Source organism: Asparagus officinalis, chromosome 7 (genome assembly GCF_001876935.1).
Source record: "Asparagus officinalis chromosome 7, Aspof.V1, whole genome shotgun sequence".
Classification (NCBI taxonomy): Eukaryota; Viridiplantae; Streptophyta; class Magnoliopsida; order Asparagales; family Asparagaceae; genus Asparagus; species Asparagus officinalis.
The window spans coordinates 108,682,455-108,696,205 of NC_033800.1; positions in this window are offsets into that span (position 1 = coordinate 108,682,455).

Consider the following 13,751-nt stretch of genomic DNA (forward strand, 5'->3'; position numbering starts at 1 on the left):
CGGGCGCCGGGGGGCCGGCCCGCGCGGCCGCGGGCGCGCCGGGCGGCCGCGGGGCCGGCGCGCGGCGCGCCGCCGCCGGCCGCGGCGCGGGCCCCGGGGCGGGCGCCCGGCCCGCGCGCCCCGCCCGCGCGCCAGCCGCGGCGCGCGCCTGGCTCCGGCCACCTCCGAGCCACCCCAAGTGGCTCGGCTTGAGGCCCGCAGCCACCTTGAGGTGGCTCGCGCCTTACGGCCGAGCCCACCTTGCAGGTGGCTCGCCTTTGGACCGAGCCACCTTGAGGTGGCTCGGCTTGGGCCGAGCCACCTGAAGTTGGCTCGGCTTCGGCCGAGCCCCTCTAGGTGGTGGTCTTGGTGTTTTCCGCCTTTGGTTCTGTCCGTGATTTGATCAACTTAGTCTCTGATTTGGTTGATCTGATTTGGCAGTAAATCCGGATCCCGATTAGGCAGTAAATCCGCTTCTGAGTTGGAGTCCGAAACCGATCTTGATTCGATCGTCATTCGTCCGAGTATGCCTTTGGTTGGATGACTCGTTGACTCTTCGAACACTTGGCTTGATCCCGCACGTGTATGGATGCATTCCGTCGCTTGATGCGATTCGTCGATCTCGTCGCCTCGTTGGTTCGTCGGTTTGTGCCGAGCTGAGCTAAAGGACCTATAAGCAATTTTATATGCCTACATGCCCTAGAGTTCAATAAAGGCAATGTGCTAGGCACATTTACTCCAATTGGAGGAAGATACACGCTGGAAGAACACTTCAAAAGCAATACTAGAAATGTGTAAAAGTGACATTATGGGGGGATTTTCCACTGAAAGTGAGAATCTAAAAATGATCTCACAGCAAGCATATGTTGATATCATGGCCAGGGATCCTAATTCTTTCCTTAAGTTATACTTTAAGACTTATAGCAAGTGTAGTGTAGTGGACAATAACATGTTAGAGACTTTTAATTCATTTATTTTCCTTACAAGATACATGCTAGTCTTTTTAATGAGAAGATATTAGATTGGCTTTAATGGAAAGAATGCAAAAGAAAATTAAGCTCATGAAAAAATGTGTTGGTGGGGTAGCTCCTAGGATTCTTAAAAAAATGAAGGAGGCATATGATGAGCAGACGCACCTTGAAGTTCACAAGAATTGGTAGAATGATCAAAGTGATTTTGAAGTGAAACATAAGGGGTGGGATTCTAGTTTTGATGTTAATTTAGCCAATGAAACTTTCACATGTAGGATGTGTGATTTGACTGGGGTATCCTGTTACCATGTTATTGTTGCTAGTTTGTTTATGAGAAGGCCCCCTAAAAAATATTTGTTAGATTTTCATACCATAGAAAAGTACATGATGTTGTACTGTGGTATATTAAACCGAGTTAAATGCAGTAGTTTTAGGAATATGGAAGGGGAGGGTATGATTTTGCCTCCAAACATAGTCAAAAGGATGCTTTATAGGCCTAAAATAGCAAGGAGGAGGGATCCTGAGAAGGGTACAAGTAACACCAACAAGGCATCAAGAATTGGAATTCCCACAACTGCTCTATCTACAGATCTACTGGACATAGGAGAAAAAATTGTCCTAATTCATTTTCCCCTGCCACACATTTAAGATGTTTGAGTTTGAATATTTTATGTAAATTATTTTCTTTTATACTTGAATCGTTAATCTTTGTTTTTCGTTGACATCTCAAGTAACAAGTGAACAAACAACCGAAGGACCATCAAAAATTGGTAGGCCTAAAGGAAGAAAGAATGTAGTTGGGAAATCTGGTAAAGAATTAGCAAGGAACAATTACCCCACAACAGCTTCATTAATAATAGAAAGGAGAGCCAACAAACATAGAGAGAGGGTTGAAGGAAGGGGAATATCTACATGTAGAGGTAATAGAGTTGAAGGTGGGTCACATGTCATAGGTAGGAGTAGGGGGAGGGTTTATAGGAAGGGATAGAATTACTAAACTAACTATCCCAGAAGGGTTTAGATTATGGCAAGGAAAGAATGGTGAAATGGCATATAAAGGAGGATCTAGTCAATCCCAACCTACAATCATAGTTACATTACAAAATGATTCTTAAGTGTTGGAGTGAAGAACTATATGTTGAAACGTTCTAATTTCTTTGAATGTAAGACAATGCAGTCTTTTGTACATGTACTTTTTATTTATGACAATTATGTGCACCTTAAATCTTACAAATTGACTAGGATTCTATGTATCTCAATGCATTGGTTCTCAAGTTTCGTGAAACTTCAGAAATCTAATTCACGAGTTTCAATGCTATTATGTGTATGTATGTGCACATTAAATGCACCATGGTTTGAGCTTGAAATATGTGTTTACATGTTTTTACTACATGCATATAATAATTGACAGGATGTATGCATTATGTATGTGTATGTGCATGTTGTATTCACATGTGGTATGTTTACATGGTTTTACATAGACTGATACATAGTGCACATTTCCATGTACTTAATTGCCACATAAATATCTCGCATTTCTAGGAATAGTTTTGCATTTATCTAAAAAGCTTTCCAACTCAATTTTAAATTTATCAATTTTCTAGGAAATACATCTTCATGAAGTCATCACAAACACCCTTACACTTTTACAATGATAATCGTGTGCAAGCGCATTACAACCAAAGAAAAGCCACAAATAAAAGAAAAAGCCACAAATAATCCTCCAATAAAATTCCATCTTCAGCTTTTTCTCTTCACTCTGGAATTCTACTCTCTCCCTTCTCAATTTCATAATATCTTCCATACATGACTCAGCTTCATCCTAGAAAAGCTCAACATCCTCATTCAACTTGCTAAGTGCTAACTCACATTCTTTAACATAGCTCTCCTTAGCCTCCAATTTGTGACTTATCTTCCCGATTTCTTCTCTTATAAGTAGAACAAGTTGAGACGCCACCAAACAAAGGGGTGAGTCAAACTGCTCCCACATCCTATAACTATCCTCTAAATAAAGAAAAAAATAGAAATCATAAATTAAAAACTCAAAATATAAGATTTTTTAAATCACATTGTAATTCGGACACTTATAGAATAAAAACATAAATAATAAACTAAAAATCTCAAAAACTCAAAAATATAAAAGTTTTTAACTTACACTATAAATTGGACATCTATAAAATCTCCTCCTTAGATCATTATCTGCTGTTGATGTGTAAAACCCACACTCCAACCTACAATGACTCTTTTTCACCGCACATTGCCTAGCCGCTTCATTCCATGCTTCGTATAGACTACAACCAATTGCAACTATGGTAACAGCTTACCCCACATGTAACTGATCGTGAGCTCAATCTTGAAGAAGCCATGGGGGCGACCAACGAGATCAATTCAATCAATTTGTGCAAAATTCCAACCAAATGAGCCAATTACCTTTGCTAATTCTGAAATCCTAGACTTAGCCCCAATTTTATTTGAGCCCTAATCTTCAACCCCCTTCATGTTTTAATGAAACCTAACTAATTTGCCATGTTAGCAGTCCCCTGCTACATCGACCAGGAAAGAGTTCAACTGTATCATCGCATGATATCACGCGCTTGAATTCCTTCCTAATTCTAAAGTCCTGATGTCGGAGTATGCTTAATGGTTAAGCGAGTCAATTTTTAGCCTATGAATATATATGGACTGAGACTCTAGTGTTGAATCTTCGAAGACTGGATTTAGTTCAACTTAATTATGATTGATATTACTTAGAACTAAATCTATCAGGTTTAAACTATTTTTTAGATAGTCATACTCTTCATTGTAAAAGACTTATTTAAAATTTTAGTTCTATGATAATAATTAACCTAAGTGTTCATCTTCCTCTTGAAGCCGATACGTGCCCCATATCAGTATTAATCAATCATATCAGATCACCCCAGCTAGGGCTACTCGGGTGACATGGGCACTCGGCCCTTCTCAAGCTAGCTTAGTCGAGACGGGCTCTCACTCGTCCTCATCGGTCGAGTCGACCATCCTCATTTACTCAGAGCCAGATCAACAACTTGTGAAGTTGACAAAAAAGGCGATACTTGTCATCCCACTTGCAAAGCCGGATCGAAAGGGGGTTTATCCTCAAACTCCACACCAACAGATGTCTCTCATCATTATTGTCAATGCCACAAGTCTCCATGACTCATCACCCCCCATACTTCCTCAATCACCATCACATCAGATAAATAGTGACTCATCCCATATGTAGTTAACACTTGCAAAGCTACTTGCCGATTCAACTGTCTGCCTAGACTCGGGAAAAGTTATGCTTCTATCCCCTCTTAGCTGATTATATATGGACTCATCGCCCACTGCTCGAGAGGACCTCAAGCCCCCTTCGAGGCCATAGATATGCCATTCCTAGCCAACTCATGTCATCATCTACATGTTCTGAATTTATTCAGTTTATTGGTTCCCCACCCAAACTCTATACTGATTTGATCGTTGGTGGAACTAACAGAGAACCCAACTCTGGTCGTCTAATATATTCATTTTGTAGCTCTCTCGTTCTAGATAGGGTATCAGTCGTCTAAGGAAATGAGAGGACCCACATCATCTGTGTCAACCCCAAACTCCATCACTAACTTGGCATTATCTACTAATCTTGCTGCTGAGTCTAAGAACATCAACATTTAGTTATATTAGATTTTACAAATTGAAGTTATTTTTTTATGCTTAGAAGTAATATTTAAAAAATTATTCTAAATATGTTTTCTGTAGGGAGTTGAAGGTGACATTTCTTATTTTACATTTGATGCGGAGTATTGTGAAAAGTTATCCATGATGCTTGCCTCTATTAAGGTATTTATAAAAACACCCTTTCTAAAGTAATACAGAGACATTCACCAAAAGAGTTTTTTCGATATATACCCTTCAAATCATAGGTATTTTTAACTTCCCCCCAAAATCATAGTAATTCTAAATTTAACCCTCATATTGACGTATTCCCTCAAATTTATCTATATACTAAAACAATTTGGGTTAGTATTGTAGGTATGCACTATTCATAGCTACAGTACATCCCAGTAATCATGAACTTTTTTCTTATTGCCTCTAAGTTCAGATTTCCCTCCATTTATTTTTGACCACACCTACACTCAAAATTCTAATTTTTGCCTATAAACACGAAGTCCAATCCTATTTATATTTAAACCCACCCCCTTTCAAACTTTTACTATGATGTCGGCTTTAAATTCAAAGATTTACCCATAAATTGAAAGTTGTACCCACATTTATTTTTAAACACCTACATAGTGCCAAAATCACTCTTACATCCGAAATAGTGTCGCGAGAATTGTCACATTGTCAATTTTAGATGAGTTCTTTTTTTCCTACAAACCAAAGCTTAGTGTTTTTTATTTTTATACCTACTCACTTCTCTAAAAAAAATTTATGAACTCAAAATACTGCATAGTATTTTTCATAACTACAGTAAACCCCCATTATTCTAAAAGGATTTTTTTCAACTTTCCGTTTAAGCCTAAAGTTTCCCTCCATTTATAATTGAAACCACCCATCCTCAAAGTTGTGATTCTTATAAACCCAAAGTTCCACCCTATTTGTTTTCAAGCCCACCCACTTCCAAACTTTTACTATAATTTTTCTTCTGTAAGTTCAATGTTTTTACCTTCATTTATTCAAAATACAAAGCGATGTTATTTTTGCCTTTTTTTCACGTCAATATCGCAAACATTGTGAATTATAGATGAGGTTTTTGGCCTATAAACCAAAATCTTAGCCTAGTTATTTCCTAAACCCATTCACTTCACTACAGGTATTTCTTCTATGAACCAATAATACTCCATTTAATTAATTCTAAAGTCAATTGTATTTTAGCAGTTTGATATACAGTGTGAGTTGTTATATTTTAATATATCTTTTTTATTATATTTTAATGTTGATGATGTATTTTTAAAGTAAATGTTTAAACTATTATTTTTTGTTCCTAAGTTATTATATTTTATTATCACTTGCTATATGGATACAATGTATTTTTAAACCAAATGTTTAAACCGTTATTTTTTTTATTCATAATGTCTTGGTATTGCAAGCAGTAGATGAGTTTCCCTTATATTTCTTTCTGAACAAATCCCTATATTCCTTTTTGAACAATTGCGGCATAATCAGTCTATATTACGACCTCATTTGTAAAAGTTTTCTTCCAAACAAATCCATATATGTTAAGCTTCAAACTAAAGATAATTTGTCTTAAAAGGTTGGACAGGGGATCCCTTATGCAAAATTTATGAGCAAGAAGCTGAGTCACAGAACCATCTCTTACTTTAATGCTCTTTTGCAAAACAAGTGTGTGTTTCTTCCTACCAAAGATTGACATGGCAAACTTTCCACAGGAAACATATCAATTTTTTACTATGTGCAATGATGTTTCTATGGACATGAAGTCCTGGATATTATGATAATATGTTTTTCCTACCCTATGTTGGTGTACCTGAAGAGATCGCACTTGATTTTTGCAAGAAGACCCCTGAGACTGGAAAGTTAGCGTGTAATGTGGCTCAATTTCTCATCATCTGAATAGGGAATTTGAACAAGAAGTAGCCAGAGAAGCTGAAGAATATTATCAAGGAGAAGAGAGTAGAATTTTTTTGTTTTGTTTGGCTTCTGTTTTGATACTTCTTGGATTATTAGAGAGCTATTAAGCTGGGCATGTCAGTTCATAAAGTTTGATACTTGGTTTTCTTTAATCCTAATAGTGAATATTGGTTTTAATTAGCTTCTCTTCCTAGTGATCTAATAGATTGTTGTAAAGAGTGACGACAAAGGTCCGCTCCTCTCTTTGATTTTCATTTAACCACTAGGATCACAATTTGCAAAAAAAAAATATATACAATACTAAGGGCGTTATATAATATATTTTTTGATAGGCATTTGGCCTAATTTTTACTTTAAAAAAGTAGTAGATGAGTTTCTTGCATGTACACCCAAACCTTTATCTTAATTTATTTTATCTTGAATCCTAAGTAGAGATAAGTCAACGTCTAACATGTGTTGCTGGTTAATCTTTTTCTATGAAAAAGACGCCAGGATCCTTGTCTGGGGGATATTATTTCGATCCCTAAATAGAGATAAGTCTGCATCTAACACATGCTACCGGATAGACTATTCACGTAACAATAGTAAAGTCTATGTATTCAATATCATAGCACTAAGAGAGTTAACTCTCTTAGCATAATGTCACATGTGAAACCGACTTAGACAATTCACATGTAAGCCCGATTAAAACGGTAATCGGTAAAGGCACATCAAATCCATTAAGGGCTGAGGGTTAGCCAAAAATCCTAAGTCTACGTCTAACACGCGTTGCAGGATAGCCTATTCCCATGACAATGGTGAAGTCCATGTATTCAATATCATAGCAGTAAGAGAGTTAACTCTCTTAGCATAACATTACATGTAGAATGGACTTAGACAACTACATGCTAGCCTGACTCAAACGGTAGTGGGTAAAGACTCATCAAATTCATTTATTGCTAACGGTTTTCCATGAATCCTATTATGCTTAGGTAAACATCTTGCAACGACAGATTCATTCTCCTAGCTCGGAGAGCTTCTCTTCACAAAACTCGTACAAGCTTCATCTTTAATCAGCTTTAATAGTCATTGACGCACCAGCTTCATCAGTTAGTCTCGTGACTCGAGCAAACTGGGGTAGCTTCAGCGATAATAGCTGTATCAGCACCAACGACTGGTCCTAAAATCAAATCTCGCACAAAGAGCTCAACCTGGCAAGCGTCCGATGCATTCACAACTTATTATCACCACACTTCGATGAGTATACGAGTATAAACTGTAACTCCTTGAACCTCCAATGGGTATACAAGGTTAAACTGATTCCTAAAACTATAGTTAATGTATGAGTATAAACTGTGGTCAATACCGGTCAACGTGTAGCCATGAGTCAACACATTATGATGAAAGTCAATATCGGTCAACGCGTAGCCATAAGTCAACACCGGTTAACTCGTTGCGATATAAGTCAACAACGGTCAATGCGTTACGATATGATTCAATGTCGGTCAACACGTAGCTATGAGTCAACGGTCAATGTGTTATGATGAAAGTTAACGTCGGTCAACGCGTAACCATGAGTCAACACCGGTCAACGCGTAACCATGAGTCAACACCGGTCAACACATTGTGATGAAAGCCAACGCCGATCAACGCGTTATGATAAAAGCCAACGCCAGTCAACGCGTTATGATGAAAGTTAACGCTGGTGAATGTGTAGCCATGAGTCAATGCTAGTCAACGCATTACAATGAAAGTCAACGCTGGCTAACACATTGCAATGAAGGTCCACGCTAGTCAACGCATCAACAATTTTTATCGTAACAAGGCTCAGATCAACTCCAGGTCAAAGGATACTACTAGGACTTTAATCGTAGTTCCGATACACGTCACTAACAAAGATAATCAGTTCAATGTTAATTCAATGACACGAGCTACAATCAGAAACCAATACACTAGTTTTAGTTCAAGACTTCGATAATAATTAGACGATAAACGCAGCACCAGAAGAATTTTAGCTATTCGACAAAATACTGAATAGACTGAGAATTGAAGAAATCAAGAACTGAAGCTAGTCACAAGTCCTTCTACACAAATCTCTTTGACAAAATACTGAAGAGATTGAAGGTTGGGCCTATCATTTCCAAAGTATTTCAGGCTCTTTTATAAAAGAACGAGACTAAAATACTTTCGAGGGGTATCTGTAGGCATCAAAAATTACCTATAGGTTCCCACACGTAGCTCGAGACATAGAAAAAATGATGAATGTTATTTATCCGAGTCAAGGAGGATCATCTGATACCGTAAGGAAGCTAACAAGCACATGAAGCGAGTTGGCAAAGCATACGAGTCAACAGGATGGTAAAATAGCATAGAAACGGTTTGACCAGGAGTTATGTTTCACCCACAAAGAACAAAGCACCATGTGTGTCTCGCTTACTCCATGTGCATTTCGCCTATAGGAAGTTGTAGATCTCTTCTCCAGCTTTCTAATGCATTTTGGATCACTTTATTCCGAGATCGGACAGGAGAGTTAGAGGCAAAATAGCAAAAATATACCAACAGCGTCTCGCCCAAATGGGAGAGACACCAGCAGTGTCTCACCTAATAGGCGAGACACCAATCGTGTCTTGGCCGAGGAGCGAGACACCAGCAGTGTCTCTCGCCCAGTAAAGCTATTTTCGCCTGTTTTTCGATAAGATTTCATCCCAGAACCTCCCCAACTAATTTGAGGCTATCTTTGAATGCGGTTAAGTGGTTATAACTAAGGATAAGATCAAATCGTTCGTTCTTATCTGAAAACAGAGCTTCTGAAGCCTATAAATATAGCCCTAGGGCCTCTATACATGGGAGATGGGGAATTTGGAGCTGTCGGCGAAGCCCTGTCATTTTGAATAGCAAAGGAGCATGAATTTCAGAGAGGATGAAGAGATATCCACGAGTTCTTCAGCATAAAGAGGAAGAGTTTAGCAGATCTGCAACCCTTCAGCACTAGTTATCTGCTTCCCTTGAGATCAAACATTGATTTGATCTCGAGAAGAGTGTTTGCCTTACCTTGCTGAGTCATTTACTTCAATTTCTTGTTTCCTTTGTGAGACAATGAAATCAACCCCATCTGATCCATGGTGGTCCACGGATAAACCCCGACACATGCAAAGATCACACGCAAATAGTGATCGATAAACGATCCTGCATGTATTTCTAGGAAATTCTCTGTTTAAATTCTTTTGTGTAGACAAGTCTTATAAAAAGCCTCACTCTTTTGAACTTGTAAGTCGATAAACGATTGTAATGAGTTCCCAAATGAATCAAATTTCTGACGCTAACAAACACCTCTCTTACTAGTGCTCTCACTCTGGCTCAAAAGGAGGGATACCTCAAAGAGCCTGCCCCTAAGATGAGGTTGAATCCTAAAAACAGAGAGATTAGAAAATTATGTCATTATCATCAGGATCACGGTCATCTTACCAATGATTGTAAAATCCTTAAGAGGGATATAGAGGACCTGATAGAGAGAGAATACTTAAAGCATCTTTCCTCCTGAAAGGATCATAGGGAAACTGCTCCAGCTAGAGATGACAGGAGATCCTGATCACGATTGCCTCAACCTCAACCACATAGAGACAACCGACCCCCGGAAGCTAGCTACAAAGGGGGTCATCAACACAATCAGTGGCGGTCCTACTATTGAGGGGTCATCTAACAACGCCAAGAAGAGATATGCCAAAAGGGCGTTGCAAGTCAACCAGAACCCCAATAAGATAAAGTTGGAGGAACCCATATCATTTGGGGATGCTGACTTGCAGAGCGTTGAGATGCCTCATGATGATCCTATCGTCATATCCGCTACAATTGATGGCTATTAGGTTAAGCGGATCATGGTTGACATAGGGAGTTCCGTGGACGTCCTGTATGTCAGTGCCTTAAACCAGATGGGCATTAACAAATCCTGACTTCTTCCTAATAGGGGACCTTTGGTAGGATTCACCGGCCATGTTCTTTTGCCAGAAGGGATGATAACTCTCCCATTAACGGTTAGGGAGTACCCTAAGAAAACTACTATCCAAGTTCAATTTTTGGTGATGGATCTGAAGTCGGCCTACAATATCATTTTACGTCAAACTGAACTCCATCTCTTGCAAGCTATCCCTTCTACTTACCACCAGATGATCAAATTCCCAAGTCCAAATGGACTCGGGGTAGCCAAGAGCAATCAGCGAGATGCTAGGTCCTGTTACCTACTCTCGATTAAGGGTAAGGGAGTGTAAGGTACCATGCCCATTGGAAAAACCTGCCTCCAATTGGAAAAAACAATGGAACAGTAGACAAGGACACTAATGGAAGAACTTTGAGAGATTACTATTGACCAAGAAGGATTGAAAACGGTTAAGATTGGGTCTAGTTTAGTCAAGCCCTTGAGAGGGGCTCTGACAGAGTTCCAACAGACGAACATTGATGTATTCGCTTGGGGACCCGAATACATACTAGTAGTTCCCCCCAAAGTGATATGTCACAAACTATCCGTCGACAGGCATACTAAGCTTGTTTGATGGAAGAAAAGACATCTTGGCCCAGAACGCTAGAAGGCGGCGACAGACGTAGTCAAAAGGCTTATTAAAGCCGACTTCATCCCGGAAGTTCAATACCCGAAGTGGTTAGCCAATGTTGTTTTGGTGAAAAAAACGCTTAACAAATAGAGGATGTGCGTGGACTTCACTGACCTTAATAAAGATTATCCTAAGGACAGCTACCCCCTACCTCGAATCGACCAATTAGTCGACGGAAGTACAGGACATGAACTGCTCAGCTTCATGGATGTCTTCCCCGTTCATAACCAGATCTTCATGGCTGAACAAGATCAGGAGAAGACATCCTTCATCACCGATTTGGGCACTTACTGCTACAAGATGATACCATTCAGACTGAAGAATGCAGGAGCCACATACCAAAGATTTTTCACTAAGGTCTTCAAGTACCAGATCGACCATAATTTGAAGGCCTATGTAGACGACTTATTAGTAAAGTCGAAACAAGCGTCCACTAATATTTAAGACCTGGACGAGACCTTCTCCACCCTCCGGTGCTACCGAATGAAACTCAATCCGAATAAGTGTGCCTTTGGAGTGCTGTCAGGGAAATTCCTAGGGTTCATGATCACCCAGAGAGGTATAGAGATCAACCCCGAGAAGACAGCCATCATAAAGCGACTGCCTGAGTCACGCACCTTGAAAGACATTCAGAAGCTGAATGGGAAGATTGCTACTTTGGGCCGATTCCTTTCCAAATCTGTTGAGAGGAGCCTCTCATTCTTCAAGACTCTAAGGGGTCTAAGGGGGAGCAAGAACTTGAAGGAGAGCATGACTTGGATGACTGAATGCAGTGCAACATTTCAAGATCTCAAAATTTATTTGAGTACTAAGCCACTGCTGAGCCAGCCTACAGTGAGGGGATGACATTGTCTTATACATGGTCATCTCTTCCGATGCAGTCAGCTCTGTTCTTGTTCGGGAAGAAGAAAATATCCAAAAACCTGACTACTATGTAAGCCAGATCCTCAGAGCAAGTGAGCTCAATTACCCCCTTATAGAGAAAGCTACCTTTACCCTCATTATTACTATAAGAAGACTCTGTCCTAACTTCCAGACCCATGCCATTATTGTCAAGACAAGCCTACCTTTGAAGAAAGCTCTGGGTAGCCCTATAACGTTAGGGAGGATGGTTGCTTGGGTAGTCGAACTCAGCAAACATGACATCTAATTTAAGCCCAGAACAACAATCAAAGCTAAAGCTTTAGCAGACTTCTTGATTAAATTAACTTCCCAAAATGATGAGCCAAATGTACCCTTGCCACCTCATCAGCCAACACGTCTGGCACTACCAACAGCCCAAGCACCTATCCCACTGATCCATCATACCCTGGAGCATGACTCACCCAAATATGCCTTATGTTGGCTATTGAAAGTGAACGGATCCTCTGGAGAAACCGGCAGCGGAGCAGGAGTGGTCTTGCGAAGCCCTGATGGATCAACGTATGAACACTCCATTTCTTTTGACTTCTCGGCCCTAAACAATGAAGCTGAGTATAAATCTCTTCTTGCTGACCTTTGAGCAGCACAGGCATTAAAGGCCAAATGCCTCTACATTCTAGCCGGCTCATAAGTGGTCATCCATCAAATCAATGGACGATATGAAGCTAAAGATTCAAGGATGGCCTTATATCTTAAAGCTGCCAAAGAGCTTTTGACCAGCTTTCTAGAGTTTAAGATAGCCCAAGTCCCTCACATTCTTAATGCTCGGGTAGACGCCCTTTCTATGCTCGGATCAACAAACTCGAGAATCAGCACAGGGCCTATCTACACCGACACCATCAAGCAACCTAGTATTTCTAAGTTGCCAGAGGCTATCATGAAGACAGAAGCTTCTGCACCGCCTTGTTGGATGGATCGGATAATCCTTTACCTAACACAAGGAATTTTACCTGAAAATCTAGTCAAAGCCAAGCGCCTGCATAGGAATTCTTGTCGTTACCTTATGATCGATGACCAGCTTTACTGGACGTCTTATACTAGCAGTGGCATAGGACCTTATTTGTGATGCCTTCGACCGCCAGAAGTCAACTATGTACTTAGAGAAATTCATAAAGATACTTGTGGAAATCATCTTGGAGAGTGAACCCTCGAGCAGAAAGTCATCTGTCAAGGGTATTATTGGCTAACTATCCTAGCTGAGTCGAGGCGACTTATTTCTCATTGCCAAAAGTATCAACTCTTCTCATCCATTCCTCGGGCAATGACGACCGAGTTGACTTCCATTTTAAGCCCTATATCCTTCGCTCAATGGGGCTTGGATCTGCTAGGGCCTCTCCCCAAAGCTTCAGGACAGAGTAAGTTCCTTATTGTGGTGATTGACTACTTCACTACCATGATTGGTGAGAATAACATCACATGTTTTGTGTGGAAGTCTATTGTTTGCCATTTTGGCGTGCCCCGGTTCTTTGTAACCGACAACGGTCCGCAGCTCGATAGTGGAGGCTTCCGTAACTTTTATGAGGAATATAATATTCACCTCAAATTCTCCTCCGTCGCTTACCCAAAATCCAATGGACTTGCGGAGGATGCTAACAAATGCATCCTCCAAGCCTTAAAGAAGAAGGTGGATGTTGCAGTAGGAAATTAGGTTGAAGAGCTTCCTAGTATCCTCTGGTCGTATCGCACGACCCAAAAGAACTAGACTAAAAAA